The sequence below is a fragment of the Lygodium microphyllum genome, chromosome 27, assembly GCF_053477565.2.
Source record: "Lygodium microphyllum isolate KBCC chromosome 27, Lygodium_microphyllum_v1.1.10, whole genome shotgun sequence".
NCBI lineage: Eukaryota > Viridiplantae > Streptophyta > Polypodiopsida > Schizaeales > Lygodiaceae > Lygodium > Lygodium microphyllum.
The window spans coordinates 22,545,947-22,564,861 of NC_141161.1; positions in this window are offsets into that span (position 1 = coordinate 22,545,947).

Sequence of the window (18,915 nt, forward strand, 5' to 3'; positions counted from 1 at the left end):
CGAATTGGTGCTTGATATAGGTAGGAAGTGAGGGGGTTGAAGATGGTATTCGATCTCCTTGGGAAGTAGGTTTTTTACTTTTTGAGATTTATGTTGTGAGATGGAGTAGTGTAGATATTTACTTGTGATTTGGATGCATTAGAGTAGGAGAAGACAAAGAAAAACAAAGAAAATAAACATTAGGGTTTACTGTTGCAAAATAGGGCAAAAACAGGGCAAGAATCGTGCAAAAATGGTAAAGAACTCGCTTGTGATGCCTAAGATTGGCATGTGAGTTATTGGGGGCATCGATACCATACCCAGGAAGGGGTATAAGGGCCAAAAGTGGCAAGAAAGGCCACATTGTGCATTGTAGGGTTTCAGGAGAGTAGGAGAGAAGAGGAAAGCTTGGTGAGTGGATCTGCTTCGATCTTGGCATTAGAGGGATATTTGCCCAGCCCAAGTAATTCTACACCTTCCCCTACATGAGTAGGATGGATCTCGAGCTGCTTGACCAGGGGGAAGGCCTCCAACACTCGGCACAACGAGTTTTGTGAAGCTCGGCAAAAAAACGCGCCACGTCCGGCGTGTCCAAGTGACGGCGATTCTAGGCTGAGTCCCAGAATCGGCCCTCGGACTGCTCGGCCATTCGGCCTCGGCTCACTTGGCCCAAAAACTCATTCGGCCTGGCCCAGTTGACTTGGCCCATTCACATTCGGCCCTTAGCCCGAACAATTCGGCCCTAACATCGACTTAGCCTGTCCGAGCGATCCACTTGGCTCTCGGCCCACACCCATTTGGCCGTCGGCCCACATCCATTCGGCCCTCGGCCGGCCGAATTCGGGACTTGGCCCAAAAACTGTAATTTTTCCATAATTTCATTTTGGCCAAAAACTAAGTTGCCACCACCAAAATAGACTTCAAAAATCATATAAAGCCAAAGGCACATCATAGATCTATCAGTAGGCTAAAATCCACAACAAATAGTTCAAAAATTAGCTACTAGAGGTCCTCCCAATCATGCATGGTATTTACCGTAATGGCCCTTCGGGCCGGGGGGGACTGCCCCCCCCCGGACCCCCGCAGAGGGGGCTCTGCCCCCTCTGCACCTCCCCCGGTAGGTTGGAGAGAAAACGCACACTGCAATAGGTCCTTCGGATTAGGCCCTGGTGTAGTAATGGCTCTACACAAGCATAGATCTTCACTTGCAAAGCAGCAAACAGAAGCCCATACCCAAACAAAGACAAACAAAGACAAACAAAGACCCTAGAACCTCAACGGGCCAATCTAGCCATCAAGGGAAAAAAGGCCACACCACAAGAACACATGTACATTGTGTTCAAACTGTGTCTAGTCGAAGCAGAATGCAATATCATCAAGCTATCAATGCGAGGATGACTAGACATGACAGTCCTGACGATAGATGTATCTTGAGTAGCACTGCACAGACGACCCAAGACCTCAGTAGAGAATCCACGTCTGACTGTGCAATTAGGGACTCAAAGGCATGTATCAGAAGGCTTGAAGCTGTAAACCAAGACCCGGAAGATGAAGACATAGTGCCACCTGCTTATCTTAGGGTCAAACTCAACTGCAAAAAGAGAGCATAGTGTTGATACTCTCATTGATGAAGGAGTAGATTTCAATGTCTTGACTTATGAAGCATGGACTCTACTAGGTCAACCAGAGCTTAAACCGACTGATGCAACTCTTAATCCTTACGGGGAACACCCACAAGCACTTCTAGGGAAGTGCAGAATCCTTGTAGCTATTGAAACAGAAAGCTTGCCAGTCTTGTTCTATGTTCCTCCAAATAATGAGAATTGTGGAAAGGAAATCCTCCTAGGAAGGCCCTTCAAAAAGGCAACGAAGTGTGAAGCCGACTATGTAGCACAGAGGATACACCTGACACTACCGAGTGTAAGGATAGTCACAACCTTTAGCAAGGGTGACCTTATCGAACATCGAGGGAATGGCAAGAAGGTGCTGACATACAGTCAAGCCTGCTGACGAGAGCAAGGACTTGTTGGAAGAGTTAATACAAGCACAGGTCGAACAAAGAGAACTAGTGAGTGAGGCCATGCCTGAAACAAGAAGGTCAGGAGACAATGCCAAGGAAGGCCTTTGGACTTACAAATATCGTAGAAGAACCCAAAAGAAGCCCAAGCCTTATAGACGAAGGCATCGATGGAGAGTCAATACAACGCCGCAATGGATATCCAAAGCGTTGCTACGTGCTCAAGGGTATTATGCAGGTAACCGATGGATTTGGGTACCAAAACCCCCTGTTAAACCTCCTTTGTCGACTGAAGGCCAGATCGTATCAAGAGTAAAGAAGCGTAGAAGGAGATATAAACAAAAAACCAAGTCTCAAGTCAAAAACAATGGAGTGACCGAGCCCCTCATGGTCGAAATCAAGAAACCCAACAGGACCAATTGGAGGGTAGATCCTCAGCCTAGCGTGCTTGACAAGCAGACATCTGATGTAATCATTGAGGATACGCAAAAGCCACTAGTGTCCAAGGAGCCTTTGATTCCCCAAGAGGATAGCAGGCATCATAGGCACAACATTGCTCATGGCAAGGTTAAATGCTCAACAAAGTAAATAGCAAAATCATCTAACAACCACGAGCAAATCTCCCAGCTAGTGTCAAAGCCACTTAGGAGTCCCAAGTCTCCTACACCCTCTTCCCCTAAACTGACACAAGAAGCATAACACTTGTCAAGTGTGGCTATTCAATCCCAATCTCTACCTACATCAGAGCTTCCAAATGTCCAAGAGGCAGGACACAACACCGCCCTTAGCTCTCAACCTAAGGATATGCCTATGCAATCCACCGTGGCTAGCTCAACTGATACTCGATCTACGCAAGTGAATTCTCTAAGGGCAACAAAAGACATGACCACTTCCAATTGCCCTAAGGACTTGACACTGCAATCCACCAATATTAGCAAGTCCACTGAACTAGCTGCTACTACTTCAAATCAGGGATTACAGCAATCACAACCCTTGGCCATGACAATGCCCCTTGCGGAACGTGTCCTTAGTAGTTTACCTGTGGAGGAGGTGTCGCAACCAACTTCATTAACAACTCGAGCACTTCCAAAGCGCCTAAAGCCTAGACCAGAGGAGTTAAATAGAAGGGAAGAGCTAGACTCTCCAAAAAGGGAGGTAGTTGTACCCTCACAACCTAGCAAGGCTATTTAGCAGGCCACGGCTATGTCCCATGAGGACACACTAGAGCACGGGAAAGTTGAGGCCTAACCAAGCACATCACGGCTAACCTAGTTCAGGGTCTTGAGTCATTAAGTTATGCACCTTCACTAACCAAGAAAAAGAGGAGAAAACAACGAAAACTATAGCAGCTACTACAGGTGGTTGTGGACCCCAAGAGCATTGAGATCAAGAGTGCTGGAGAGCTGGGGAATAAAGCATCAAGTCCATCCACCAATGAACCCATTGATGTCTCTCCTAATAGCGGTGAAACCTCAGACACATCCGTGTGCTCTGAAAAATCAAAGTAGCCATTGCCATCAAGAGTTGCTTTCAACACTCAATCCACCGACAATAGAACTCGCATCGACCAATCAAGAGTGGATACAACGCTGTCACAATAGGGTGACAAATCTATACCAGTCACATTCGAGGAGAACCATGACAAAATAGCAGCAAAACCTTAGGAAAAATGCACAATCCTCGGGAGCATAAGAAATCCTAGCGTTGACCAATCTTGCTCATCTAGGCCTGAGTCCCCAGCTATGCTAAAGCCTAAGAAAACCCTTAGAACTTTGCATGAGATAGCAACTGAGAAAGCCCTCATAGAACATAGAGATGTCGCAGAGTGCTTGACCGAGTGGGACACTAAACTGAAATTATTCGCACGTGTCTATGTTCATGCAGAGATGGGCACATTTCCTAGGGAGCAGCTTGAGGAATATTTGCCTTATCCGCTATCGTGGGAAGAGCAAGAATATCTTGACGGACATTATGACAAGCTCTTACATGAACGCATGTGACTCATCTCTAACGAGGAGGCTGACAAACTATGCTTAACCGTGACATTTAATGAAATGCTCTGCCATCCAAATCTCTTAGAGATAGAGCAACTAAAGCGACAATCAGAGGGGAGAAGCCAATTTGAAAAATGTTGGTTTGAAAACCGTGCTACAATGGCCAAACTTGGAGCCCAAATCATGACAGTCTCAGAGGAGCGACTGGTCCCAAAGAGACCCGCCGACCTATGTGGCACCAACTTCATTTCGAGTTCTAGCTACAGTTCGAGGTATGGACCTAGCTGGAACTAGCCTAGAGAGCCCTTTGATTGATAAAGTTCTCATTGAGGAGGAGCTACATGTTTCCAGTAGACTCGGACAAGGCACCATGCTACTCGATGTTGCCAAATATTTATTATTGCTAAGTAGGCTACCACAGAAGCTAGATATGTGTGCCACACTCGAGTACAATCCTGAGTTCTACAATTGGCTTTTATCCTTGTGAAGTGACGTGGATTCGTAAATATGTATATAAATAAACAATGATTTTTGTGTGACCCTGTATAGACAATATCAACACACACAAGCAATGATAGTCAAGCACAGGGAGAAGAGTTGGGTTTAACAGGATAAGCTCCTCAGGTCCTCCTCTCATTACACATTTAAAAGTCGTGTGACCATCCCCACCTCCAAGTGAAGGGCATGCAACCCTCATTACCGCCATAGGAAGCCTTGACCAACAACTTTGATGGTGTAGACGGGGTACCGTCCCTTTCTATACACCTTTCCCCCTTTTCAGTCTATCCTTTCGAGAGCCTTGCCCCACTCCATGACAACCAGTCCACACAACTTAGCATAAGCCAATATTTGCTAATGGCTAGAGGCAAATGAACATCATCATGGGGGCCATCCCTCTATAACAAACATTGCATGCCTCACCTATCCCCTCCTCATCATATGTGCTTGATATCCCACTGTATAATCCCTTTCATGCAAATAGTTTTATCCTGCCTCGAGGCCTAATCCTTGGTTCACATTTTGTAGGTCCCCCTACAATAGCCGACATGGAGCACCCAGTGCAGTTGCCTTGCAAGAACGCTATCCGCAGTTGAAGGGAGCATGTAGCAAAAGCACCTCTGTCGGAACACTACGTACCTACCCTTAAAAGGTATGCAAAGAAATGAAGTGACACCGGCCCGGACGTAGGCCAAAAGATCCCCAAGCCAAGGGAATAGAATCTCAAGGGAGCACACATGGCGTGGCAACACCAGCTGTGCAGGCTCCTACCAGACGCTCGAGCACCAAGTGCTCGAAGAGAAGAGGGTAGCTCAAGACAAGCAAGAATTTGATGCATTGTTTAAAAGCTTGCTAGAAACAGTTGTGGCCATGGACTACACCATCCGGGTCCCAGCCGACATTTTTCCCTCCCAGTCTCACAGGAGCCCCTCACCAGCATAGCCTCAGTCGCCCAACCACCCAGACTCGCCCCGCCTCGTACAAATAGAGTAGCCCCATGTTGTATAAAAGGCTTTTCAAATGCTACATGACCTTGACTTTTTGTCTTTAAATGGTTAAGTGTTGACATGTTCCCCAATTGTACAAACTTTTCATATCTGCGTTTAATATATTTCACGTCTTTAGCAAAAGGAAAAGCTAATCAAGCGCAGGTGATAAGTATCTAAGTGAACACCATGGAATTCAGATAAGTGATGTCTCCTTGCATTGCACTAGTTATTATAATTGCGGCATATACCATGCATGTACTCTCATGAAGTGACAAGTGGATGCAGGATGATACATGTCTTTGTGCGAAAGTGTTCAATGCCCGATCACCACAAGACCATTGACCCCATAAAGAGCCGCGACAAAGCCATGTTGCCGAAAGCAAAAATCACCCTTGCCGACCACCCACATCGCATGGCCCAAAGCATATTCATGGGCTACGCTCTCTTTCTGGGTCAAGCTCTATAGTTGGCTCACGACAATTGTTACCTCAATTGTACCAACATTGTGTGTCGCAAAGAGGTTTGCAATATCTCAAGCGTATCTCCCCATCTCAACAGCTACTTCTCTAACAACGAGGCTAGGGCACAATCATCACTGTAATATCCATTTCCTAAGCCTTCGAAGCTTGACATTTTCCAACCCATTGAAAGGCCGATAGCCTTAACATATTGCAATGGTTGTACTCAAGCAAGTCCAAAAAAAAAAGAGAGGAGAAAAGAGAAGAGAAAGAAAGAAAAAAGTACAATAAAAAGAAACAAAAAAGAAAACATAAAAAAAAGAGAAAGAAAAGAAACGAACGAAAAGATAAGAAGCACCCACGATCATAGCACAACGCCTAGGGGTCCTCAAATTAGGTACGTCTAGTGACCTTGGTCGACTGCTCTGTCCCTAGTCCCCTAGCCCTTTAGCATCACCCACAATTGTTCAGGGCACATCAAGGGCAGGACATACATAGGGAGCTTGTCTCGCCTATGGTTAGACCTGTCACCCTGACCCACTTGCGCAATTCCCTCTTGCACTCTGCCTTAATACCATTGTAATCAATTGTGGTAAGCATTGCACGATTGGCCATGAAAAGTACACCGTCCTCATCAAGCAAGTCCAATAGCTTCCAGCTACCGAAATTGCGGTGTCCCTATATTCAATTATACTACGTCGTGCAGTCACAATGCAAAGGATGTCTCATATACCTTCACGTGTACTTCTCAACATGGACAACTTTGCTTCATCCACACATTGTTACGAGAAACTAGCCCACGGTCTTCTAACTACGTAATATCTAAGTATGCACGAGCACTCACATAATATCTGCATCGAAGTATATACACAGTTTGGGTCCTCAAGTGCAAGACAATACTCTCAGCTTGCTTAGAGTTCGACCTATCTTCCAAACTAATTGCACTATGTCTTGTGCACAATAGAGAAGACTAGCACTATCCCTAGGGAGAGGCCACCTATGAGAGGTTTTCAATTGTAAGTATTGAAGACTCCAACAACAGTGTCATTCGCTCTTCATCGACACCCAACTCTGAATTCTTGTCCTTTATCGTCCTGCAGGCTCGCCAAGAATCGTCATGTGTCGAATCCCCAACAAAGAACAACCCTACCACCAACTCCAACAATCCTACCACCAGAGCCACCTAGGCCACCAACGTGCCCCCAACGACCTTCCTCCACACCACCACCAGCAACACTCCTCCACGACAGCCACCAATGTCCCTGCCACCCACGTCTTCGGTGCATGCTAAAGTCTGCTACCTACGATGGTGAGTGCCATGGGACTGGCACTCGTTTAGGAGGGGGTAATGTTAACCGTTAGACGAACAAGGTGAAAATTTTGAAAAAGCTAAAACATAAGACAAAGGCCAAGGCAAAAGTGAAACGGAAGTCGAAGGCGAGCCAAGAAAAATATGGAAGCACAAGAAATACAGAAAAGTCCTAAATAAAGAAAAAGGGCGCACAAGAAAAAGCATGAATCAATACTTTTGTAAAAGAGTGCAAGCGCATCATGGTTTAATTTAAAGAGCGCCGGGCTCTCACCCGTGCAATTTGTAAAGGTAGATGGGCGATAGGAAGGAAACTAGGTAGATAGAAGGGCAATGGGAAAAAGAGCCTAGGCCACGGTCGGCCATGTAAAAAAGGGGATAAGGGATGACCGCCCAAAAGGGATTTAGGGTTTTATATATAAAGTTGAAAAGTGAATGAGAAGCTCATTCTTGTGTGTGGCAAAAAGTGGCTCTCCTCTTCTTCTTCTTCTTCTTCTTCTTGCTTGCTTAAGCTTGTGCTTGAGAGAGGGAGTGTGAGAGTGTGAGGGTGAGGGACCGTGGGGTGGAGAAGCTCTCCATCTTCTCCTCTCTTCTTCTCTTCTCTTCTTTTCTCTTCTCTCGCTCGCGGCTATGGAGCTTGGAGCGTGGAGCTTGAGGATGGAGCTTGCACTTGGATCGTGGAGCAACCGGAGTGCGTGGGAGAGGAGGTAACTCAAACGGCATGGAGGCAAGCTCACTACACCCATAGATATGGATGGCGCGTCAGCTATGTGAGAGGTAGCCATTAGTGCTCGGCTTGGAACGCTTGAAACAATAAGCGGTCCGTGGGTCTTGGCGGTTGAGCGAAAGCTCCCACAACCTCCATTGCTAAAGGCTCGTCTAAGAGACCTAGGTCTAATATGTCAAGCCCAAACTTGTCTTCCAAACCAAGAGTATCATTTTAATCTCTTTCTTATCAATCTCTTCTTATCATTACATTAAGCTTTCTTCGAGATATCCCCTTTTGCTTTACCAACCTCTATTTCAAAAGACATAAAAGTTAGAGGATACTACAAGGATTGAAGAAGGAGCTAAGCAAAGAGCATGTGTGGAATAGTTTGTTTATTCATGATGGCCCCCAAGAGAATGTGTTAGATTGAATAAACAAATGAGGTTCCACTTGCACTAGCCTACATGCTCATCTTTGCATTTAGTTTATATATTCTTTGCTATATTACTAGAAGTAGTGGTTATTGATGAAAGGATCAAGATAGCATAGAATAGCTACTCAGATTTAGGGATCCTTGTGGTACCTCGGACTTGAGTAGATGGACAATAGTAGGGCTGCTTAGGAGGGAATTCCCATAAGGAGAAACCCCTCCCATGATAGAACCTAGTCCATACATAAAGAGTGCTACCCAATTGGTTAAATTTTCTTTACATGCAATGATGGGATGATTGTTTGGTTATTTGTTCGAAACCCATCACTTTAAGGCTATATCTTCCAAGAGTATTCTAATTAATACTCTCTCTTTTCCTTAACAAAGGCTAGTAAAATGGATGTGCATTATGAATCTTCACCTATCATAGTTGTAGAAAGAGAACTAGGATTAAGATAAACCTTGACATTATTTTAGTGGATTATACTCAAGGAAATCATATTAATTAAAAGAATCAACTAACAGAATATTTTCTTTTGACTAGAAAATATCATATTCTTTTATACATAAGATTCTCATCATTATAAGACTTTAGGCGGAATGATTTAGGAAGATGTCATAAGTCCACACACTTGGGGATCTATTAGCTAGCTTCCATCACAAGGTAAGGCTTTTACATGATCTTAGAATAAACCATTGTGATGAATCCTAGTAATCAAAATTAGAGGCCAAGGTTGAGGAAGACCTAAGTCCTCAACAATATATTAACTAGGCAAGGAAAGGTCTAGGCTAAGTTGAAGATGTCGTAAAGTTCATAAAATGTTAATTTCCTTCCAAGAAGATAGGTTTGTCAAGATTGTGGGAGAGAAGGAAGGAGTCTCACTTGTAGCTTTCTTGCTTGCACAATGGAGGAATGCACACATAGGTGGAGGCTGAAAAACAGTTTTCCTCTTCTTAGTTGTATAAGCCAAAAGAACACATATACATAGAAATAGAAGAACCCTATATATGGGTCTCAAACCAAACTCAACTAACTAAGGTGGCATACTAACAGAGCCACAAACTAGAGTAGATAAGGATAGCTGTCATCTAGCTATTATTCATGGGCGGTGTACCAACCGCATCTGCAACTAACAAGTTGGTGACATAAATGCACAACAATCACCCTGGCATATCACGAGTGGAGCTCGATATCTCAACACTCCCCTTCGAGCTCAATCCCAATTCCTGCATACCAAGCAGGTCTCTGAACTTGCGCAGCTTCTCTGCGCCCAATGCCTTCGTAAATATGTCAACTACCTGATCCTCTGTGCCGACATAAACTAGATCAATAAGACCTAGTAAAACTCTCTCTCGCACATAGTGATAATACACCTCAATAAGCTTTGTTCTAGCATGATAGACTGGGTTATTTGCCAAGTGTATACTACTCATGTTGTCACAATAAATGACAACTGGCCCATCAGTAGATTGATGCATATCATAAAGTAGCTTATGCAACCAAGCTACCTCACATGCAGCCATTGCTGCACCCCTGTACTCAGCCTCTGTGCTTGACAAGGCAACTATAGGTTGTTTCTTGCTACTCCAAGTGACTCCAGTACTCCCAAAAGATAACACATATCCACTGGTAGATCGTCTATTAGAAATACTACCAGCCCAATCAACATCAGTGTATCCATGCAACTGTATCTGAACCCCAGTCTCATAAAATAGTCCATACTGTAATGTGGACTTCACATACCTGAGTATGCATCTAGCCGCATCCAAATGTGGTTTCCTTGGAGCCTGCATAAACTGACTTACCAATCCAACAGCATAGCTCAAATCTGGCCTGGTAATAGTCATATAAATCAAACTTCTTACTATGCGTCTGTACATAGTAGGGTCTTCGAGAAGCTCACCTGCATCTGCACTCAACTTCACATTCTGCTCCAAAGGAACTGAAATAGGCTTACAGCCTGTCATCCCATATTTGGACAGCATGTCCAATCCATACTGCCTCTGCAAGAGCCATATCCCACTTGGTGATCTAATCACCTCAATGCCCAAGAAATAAGCAGCTCTCCCAAATCCTTCATCTCAAATTTTTGCTTCAATAGCATTTTCACATGAAGGATGTCTTCATCACTATCACCTGTGATAATCAAATCATCAACATAAATGACAAGCAACATAATACATTTCTCTGTTTTTCTCACATAAAGTGAGAAATCTGCCTTGGAAATCTGAAAGCCAATAGTGACAAGTTACTGTCCTATCTTGTCAGACCATGCTCTAGGTGCTTGCTTCAAGCCATACAAGGCTTTCTTCAACCTGCAAACAAACTCAGGATGAACATCATGCACATAACCTGGTGGCTGCTCCATATAGACCTCTTCTTGCAAATCACCATGAAAGAAGGCATTCTTTACATCCATCTGATGTAAAGACCATCCCTTTGATGCAGCCATAGCAATGACTGCTCTTATGGTTGCCATCCTTACAACTGGACTGAATGTTTCTTCATAATCGATGCCATATGTTTATGCATACCCCTTGACTACTAATCTTGCCTTGTATCTGTTCACAGAGCCATCTGCATTGTGCTTCACCTTATAAACCCACTTACAACCAATTGCATTCTTATATTTAGGCAAAGGTACCAATTCCCATGTAGAATTTGCTTCCAAAGCATCCATTTCTTCATCCATGGCTTTCTCCCATTTTTCTTTTCCCATGGCTTGCTAAAAAGAAGTGGGTTCTGGTTCTTGTATCACTTTGACTATATAGGCATAGTGAATGGCTGTAAATCCATTATATTTCAACCTATCCACAGGATACCTAGCTCTGGTAGACCTGCGCAAAGTAGGCTCACTTCCAGATGCTCTCAAAACATCCCTGGTCTTCCTTACTCCAGGTGTAACAACAGAAGGAATACCCAACTCATCATCAATGCTCTGTTCTGAGCCACTGGATTCACCATCCACATAAGAGTGACCTGCATTCACATCAAACATGGGCTGATCTACCTTCTCTTTTCCTTTTCGTGATACATGCATACCACTATCTGCATTGCTTTGAGAAGATTCTCCTGATCTCAATCTGCCTGTCCATGGCGAAGAATGTGAACCACTGCTAGAGGACACTCCAGGTCCACTAATATCTTGTGACTGCTGCTGTGAATTCTATGCAGCATTACCATTTTGTGCATCTACATTATCAATCACATTTATTGGTTTATACCAGCTACTCATCTCATCAAAAACAACATCTCTGCTCATTGTAAACTTACGAGTAGAAGGGTTATAGCATCTATACCCTTTCTGCTGCTGCAGAGAGTAACCAATAAAGATGCACTTCTCAGCTTTTGGATCCAACTTGGATCTTAACTCATCTGGCACATGAACATAGGCAATGTAACAAAAAATTTTCAAATGAGAAATATCTAGTTTTCTACCAGTATACCTCTCCTCTGGTGTCATGCCATGTATTGCTGCAGTGGGAGTCCTGTTCATTATGTAGACTGCTGTAGCAACTGCCTCAGCCCAATAAAAATCTTGCAGGTCTTTTTCATTGAGCATGGCACGAGATACCTCTCCAATATGCCTGTTTTTTCTTTCTGCAATTCCATTTTGCTGTGGGGTATGACTACATGAATATTGCTGCTTTATACCATACTCCTGCAAGAACCTTGCAAACTCATTTGAGAGGTGCTCTCCCCCTCCATCTAACCTTAGGCATTTTATTTGCAGGCCTGTTTCTTTTTCAACCATAGCTTTAAGAGTTTTGAAATGCCCAAAAACTTCACTTTTCTTTTTCATAAAATACACCCAAACTTTTCTGCTATAGTCATCAATAAAAGTGACAAAATAATGACAGCCTCCAAGAGATGCAGCTTTAGTAGTCCACACATCAGAATGGATTAATTCCAATGGCTTCTTACTCTCTTGAACATGTCTAGGAAATGGTTTCCTTGCCTGTTTTCCAAACTGACACGCTTCACATACCTTATGCATTTCTGCAACCTTGAATTTAGGCAACCCTGCAACAATATTTTGGGTTTGCATTGATTTAAGTTGCTGTACATTAACATGACCAATGCGTTTATGCTAGATATCAATATCTGCAACTACACCAGTCCCATGTGCAAACATTGCTGCACTCAATTCAGGCATGTCTGCATCCAACGTAAACATTTTGCCCTTCTTCTTTCCTTTTGCTATCAAGCGACCTTTATTTTTCATATCCTCAACAAAGCATCCATGAGGATTAAATCTGACCTGCAAGCCTTGCTCAACCATTTGACCAATAGAAATCAGGTTCTTGGTGATATTCGGGACATGAAATACATCCGATAGGTATTTTTTTTTCCCATCCTACATAGACAAATGAATTTTTCCAATCTGCACAATAGGATGTGCAGTATCATCACCAGTCTCCACAAATCCTGGTTTTTCCATTTTCCTTGCATCCTGCATCCATTCTGCATGACCTATCATGTGGTTTGATGCACCTGAGTCAACATACCACACTTTGTTGCTTTCTTCTGCACTTGTCACAGAATTGTTCATGTGCTGCACCATAAACAAATGCTCATTTCTGTCATCACCCTGTCTACTAGAAGATGCATAATTCCCTTGTTGCAATTTTCCATTCATGATGTCATTCTACTTTTTATAGCAGTCTTTAGCCATGTGACCCATTTTACCACAGTAGTAGTATTCAACATTGTTGTTTGCATTTTGGCCTATTTGCCATCCACCACGACCTCTTTGGCTCCCTCTGCCTCTAGAGTTACCACGTCCTCCTCCATTGGATTGGTTTTCTTGAGTTTGCTGCATATTCTGATTTCTACCATGGCTTCCAAATCGGCCTCCTCTACCTCTACCTCTACCTCTTCCAGCATTTGAGTAGAAGATAGTTTCTTTTGAAGTTCCTCCTGAAGAAGATGCACCACCATTTCTCTGCTTCTTAGAAATTAGAAGAGCAATCAACTCCTCAAAATCAGGAAATCTTTCACGGACGGAAATGGATGTTCGGAACTGTGCATAATCCTTTCCTAGACCATTCAAGGTCACAGAAACTAAGTCATCATCTTCCACTGGCGACCCAATGGAAACAAGTGCATCTGCAATCTTCTTCACCTTCATGTGGTAGTCATTGATGCTCATACTTTCTCTTTGCACATTGTGCAACTCTTGCTTGAGGTGCATTTTCCTGGCTTGCGTATTTGTGCTATACATTTTTGACAAAGTATCCCATGCCTCCTTTGGCGTACTTGCATCCTGAATATGCACAATCATAGAGTTTGAAATACTGATAGACAGCTAGTACATAACTTTTCTGGCTCTCTCATGCCATCCTTTAAATGCCTGCATTTGCTATTGATTGGGAATATCAGGAAGAACTGGTTCTTCTTCATTTCCTGCAACAAATTTCCAGTATCCTTTTTCCCTAAGGAAATTCGTCATTCTAAACTTCCATGCTTGGAAGTTGTTCTTGTCAAGCTTTTCAGTGACAATCTGTGAAAGAGAATCAGACGCCATTACAGAACACTGCAAAAAATTCTGTCACTGTAAAAACACAGCTTCAGCCTCATAAGGGCAAATCTGCAAAACTGACGAAAGTGGTATTTGACCACAAGTCACTTTCTAGTGATGATTTTGCATCAACAGGCAACAAGGATGATTCTGTAACTCCCAATGTCTCTGCGCACAGGCATACGATGCAATTTTTACAGTAACTTTTCACTGACTTGTAGAACAGTGGTCGCATAGCAAAAAACATGGCCTTTTCCTAAGTGCATGCATAAAACTTTCACCTCCAAAACAGCCCCCGAAATGGCCTCAAATCAAAAAAATAGAGCAACCTAGGGCTAAAGCCCTTTCCTCACAGCATATAATGCCCTCTTGCTACACCACGAAGGGTGTCTCAATCTGAGACAATGCACTCTTGCACTTTCCGACTGTGCTACCTGTAGAGACTTGCTCCCAAAACAGAAGAATGAAAGCAACACTGGTCCTCTTACCAGAACACCGTGAACTTGGCTTGCTTTCTTGAGCTCCTTACCACGAACAAGGCTCTGATACCATGTCAAGATTGTGGGAGAGAAGGAAGGAGTCTCACTTGTAGCTTTCTTGCTTGCACAATGAAGGAATGCACACACAGACGGAGGCTGAAAAACAGTTTTCATCTTCTTAGTTGTGTAAGCCAAAAGAACACACGTACATAGAAATAGAATAACCCTATATATGGGTCTCAAACCAAACTCAACTAACTAAGGTGGCATACTAATTGAGCCACAAACTAGAGTAGATAAGGATAGCTGTCATCTAGCTATTATTCATGGGCAGTGTACCAACCGCATTTGCAACTAACAAGTCGGTGACATAAATGCACAACGGTCACCATGGCATATCACGAGTGGAGCTCGATATCTCAACAAGGTTAAGGCCCAACTCAAGTTTGTGGCAACTTGATTCATTGAAGGGAACCCTATCCCTATTCATAGATTCTAGTACAAAGCATTGCTTGATACATTGCAAAAGATCAATTGATTATTTATGTATTCTAAGTCAAGCTATGACAACATATTTTGTTATAAGGGGTGTGCCTGCACCCCCCCCCCCCCCCAAACCCAAGGTTAGATGATGAGCTCTTTCACCAAGGAGATAATTGTCCACTCCATATGCTAGGAGCAACACCAAATGTGAGAGGTCTGTTTGTAAGGACTTGTGGCTAGCTAAAGGCACCAAGGAGTCATGATGGCTCTTGCCATAATTTCTTGGGTACACTAGGGCTAGTATAACCCCCTATGAGCTCGAGATATGTGCCTTGAAAGGCTCCGATGTTAACTTAGGGCAAATTGTTGGTTTGCCTTCAATCAAAGTCCACGTTATGGATAGAGGAATGATAGAATAAAGCAAGGAATTGTAAACATTTTTGTTGGAATAAAGATTCATGCTTTCTAAAATACTTTTTTCACATGTTGTGTTTATGCTAATATAACATGTATGAATGTTTTGTAATACACTAATTAAGAAATATATTTGTACATTTGAAATATAACTATGATAGAATTAAGTAAAAAATAAAATTACACCTTTAAGGGAAGTGGATGGGAGGATCCCATTAAATTCATCCTATTATAGAATTATATTTATCATTGTATTTTATTAGAACTCGTTATAGAAATAAGTTGATTTTATTTTATTTATTGTAGATTTTGTTTATTTGTCACATGATTTGTGACTTATCACATGAGGTACACACGTGACATTGATCACATTATGCATAACGTCAAATAAATAGAAGGTTGCTAATGTGTTTTTTATCATGGTAAGTAGATTATTAGATAGAGTTTTATAAAATTATTATTTTCGGATGCACATTTTAATGCATGGAAATTATACACTTCATAGCATGGAAATATTATACTATGCAGTGTGGAAATATTATATTTTTGTAGGTGCTCATGAGCACAAGGACTTTGCATGCACACATGCACAATAGATTTATATTGGATGTATTTATTGTAAAAATCTAGAAGAAAATGTTATTTTTGGATATAAAGCTATTTAGAATAGATTATGTTAAATTTATTTTGCTAAAAGCAAGTCACATAAGAAAAGAAAAAACAAGAACATAAAAAGATTCTTTAAATGTGTCTTGAGTACAAAAGCTTAATTCAATTTTATAAATGCATGTATAGGGGAGGTACTCATGTGTGGGAAGAGAAGAGATGCATCCAATCTTGTGTCGTTCATGTTGAGATGGCAAGCTCAATATGTATGGGCATTGATGATGGACCACTTGGCTAGATGGATCTGCATATCCACACTTAGCACATTGGTGGTTATTATGATCCTCACTATTGTCAGGTAAAAGATGGAGCTCAATGCATGCCTTGGAGTGAAGGATCCATGGTTACCCTGAAATGAGCTACTGTAAGTATTCACAAGCTAAAGAAAATTGAAGGGAAGAGCTTCTTGATCTTAGCTTTGATATGAGTTGAAGGGAGTGAGCCCTAAGTGGAAGCCCATGAGCGAAAGTGAGAGTTATAGTGAAAGGAGCAAGAGAGCAAGAGCAAGAGACACAAGATGTGGGAACTCCAATGGCCATAATGTGTGCCTTGCCTTCCCTTATTCAAAAGTCACTGAAAGAATAAAGAATGAAGTGATAGTGATATGCACCTACCACTTGCAATGTACAGGTGTGAGGATATTTTTTGTATAACTAATACACGAGTAGTTAGGCATATGAGTCTTTATAGCTCCAACAGTAATTGTTAATCTCAGTGCAAAAGGAAGTAAAAAAGAAAGCAAAAGAAAAATTAAAAAACACACAACAAAGTGGAAAAAGGCAACCCAATGAAAAAATAAGAGAAAAAAAGCCAAAAGCACAAGAGCAACTTTAAAAGTCCAGGGCGAGTGTAAAAAAGGGAAATGCACATTTTAAATGTAAAAGCACACCCTAAATTTTTGTAAAAGAGTGCTAGCCATGGGTAAAGGAAAAATGTAAATAGGAAGGGAATAAGGAAAGAGAACCTAGGCTAAAATGGCTAGTCATGTAAAAAAAGGATGGGTGCCCAAAGAGGAGGTAGGGCATGTATAAAAGGCAAAAAGTGAATGAAGAAGCTCATTCTTGTATGTGGCTAAAACTAGCTATCTTCTTCTTCCCCTTCTTGTTCTTGCTTGTGCTTGAAAGAGGGAGTGTAAGGGAGTGAGTGTATGAGGGTGAGGGATCGTGGTGGAGAAGCTCTCCATCTTCTCCTCTCTTCTTTTTCTCTTCTCTTCTCTTCTCTTGTCTCACACACAACAATGGAGATTGGAGCTTGAGGATCGAGCTTGTTGCTTGAGCTTGCATTGAGCATTGAAGTAGGGTTTGCCTTGAACACCGGTGCTTGGGATAGGTAGGAAGCAAGGGAGTTGGAGGGCATTTGATCTCCTTTGCAATTAAGTTTTTTTATTTTTATAACTTAGGTGAGTAGGTTGGAGTAGCGTAGGTGTTTGCATTAAGATAGGAAGAAACAAGGAAAAGAAGGGAAACTAACAGTAGGATTACTATTGTTAAAATAGGGTAAAATAGGGAGAAAAAGGGCTTAAATACATTAAGGGAGCAAAGAGAGAGAAGGGGGAAGTAAAAGAACAAGAGAGAAGGGGTTTAAGAGGCCAAGAAGAGGGGGAGAGAGCTCATTTGTGTATATTTAGTGGAGAGAGAGAGAGAGAGAGAGGGGGGGGGAAGATCACATATTTGCTTGTCGATCCATATTCCCACATCCCTGAGCCCTATAGGTATGCTCGAAGTGTCATTTGATGCTTTTTGATCATGGTCAAGACCCTGGTTGCAATGCTAGAGTAGGCACTTGGAGCATTAAATCAATTCTTAGTTGTTCGTGACCTCCGTCTTGCTACACTCGAATGCCATTTGTGGCCATCTCACTGCCCCGAAAAGGTAGCAAGCCAATTGATACATGGCCAACTTGAGATGTCTAGAGTGTGGGATCACATGATTGTATGTTGAGTGCCTTAGGCGAAAAACTCCACTAGTTCGGCAATTGTGCCATCCATACCATTGGGGGGCGGTTTGAAGTTGAGACACTTTATGGTGAGGCCATGTGGATTCCATTGAATGTCATGACTCGAGTACAAACCAAGTAGACCGATGTTCATTACTCAGACTTAGCAACTTGGATGTAGCTTCAATGGGAAAGAAGAGCATAGGAGAAGGAGAAAAAAAAGATGAGGTGAACGTCACACTCAAGGCAAACATTACCACTACATTATCCAAGGAGAAGCAAGTCTCACGTTTGTAAGAGTCGAGATGGACACTTGGAAGACTATGCCGGTCGGTCTAGATGCCATCTCTACCATCTTGAAAGGAGATGCATAAGTCAAGAATTCCTATAGGCCACTAATGAAGTATATCCCTTGCCCCGAGGAGTAGTGGGATTGGATGCACATGTGCTAGCCATCATCGATCTACCATTCTTAGATGTCAAGGAAGATTATAAGCAAGTTGCGAGGATGGCCAATGAGTTCCACAAAGCCACACCATCTCAGCTGCCCAAGAGTAGGACCACACCATCGGTACCACTTTACATGATGGCAAGGAGCTCTAGTAGTCAACCAACACCTATCCTTGCCCACATTCCATCTAAGAAGTTTGAACTCTAGGGGATTCTTGAACACTTGATGAGAGAGCTAGCTGATAGCCTAGCCGCCAATCTCAAATCCCTCAAGGACCTCATGGAGGAGCCGAAGCGGAAATGGACCGAAGTGCATGACTTGAACCTATTGTACGATTGGGCACTAATCACGAATGAAGAGAAAGTTGAGAGTGGAAGCCTAGAAAATGATAAGCAATCAAAATATGAGGATTCAAATGGTGAGTGCAAAGACTGTTACTCTATAAATGAGGAAAGTAAGGAAGATATCGAGATGATAGAGTATGATATAGACGGCTGAGTGATCGAACAAATATGAGTAGAATCCAAGCCACAAAAAGTCAATGCCTTTAGGATCGAAAGAGGAGTCATCAGGACGACGGAA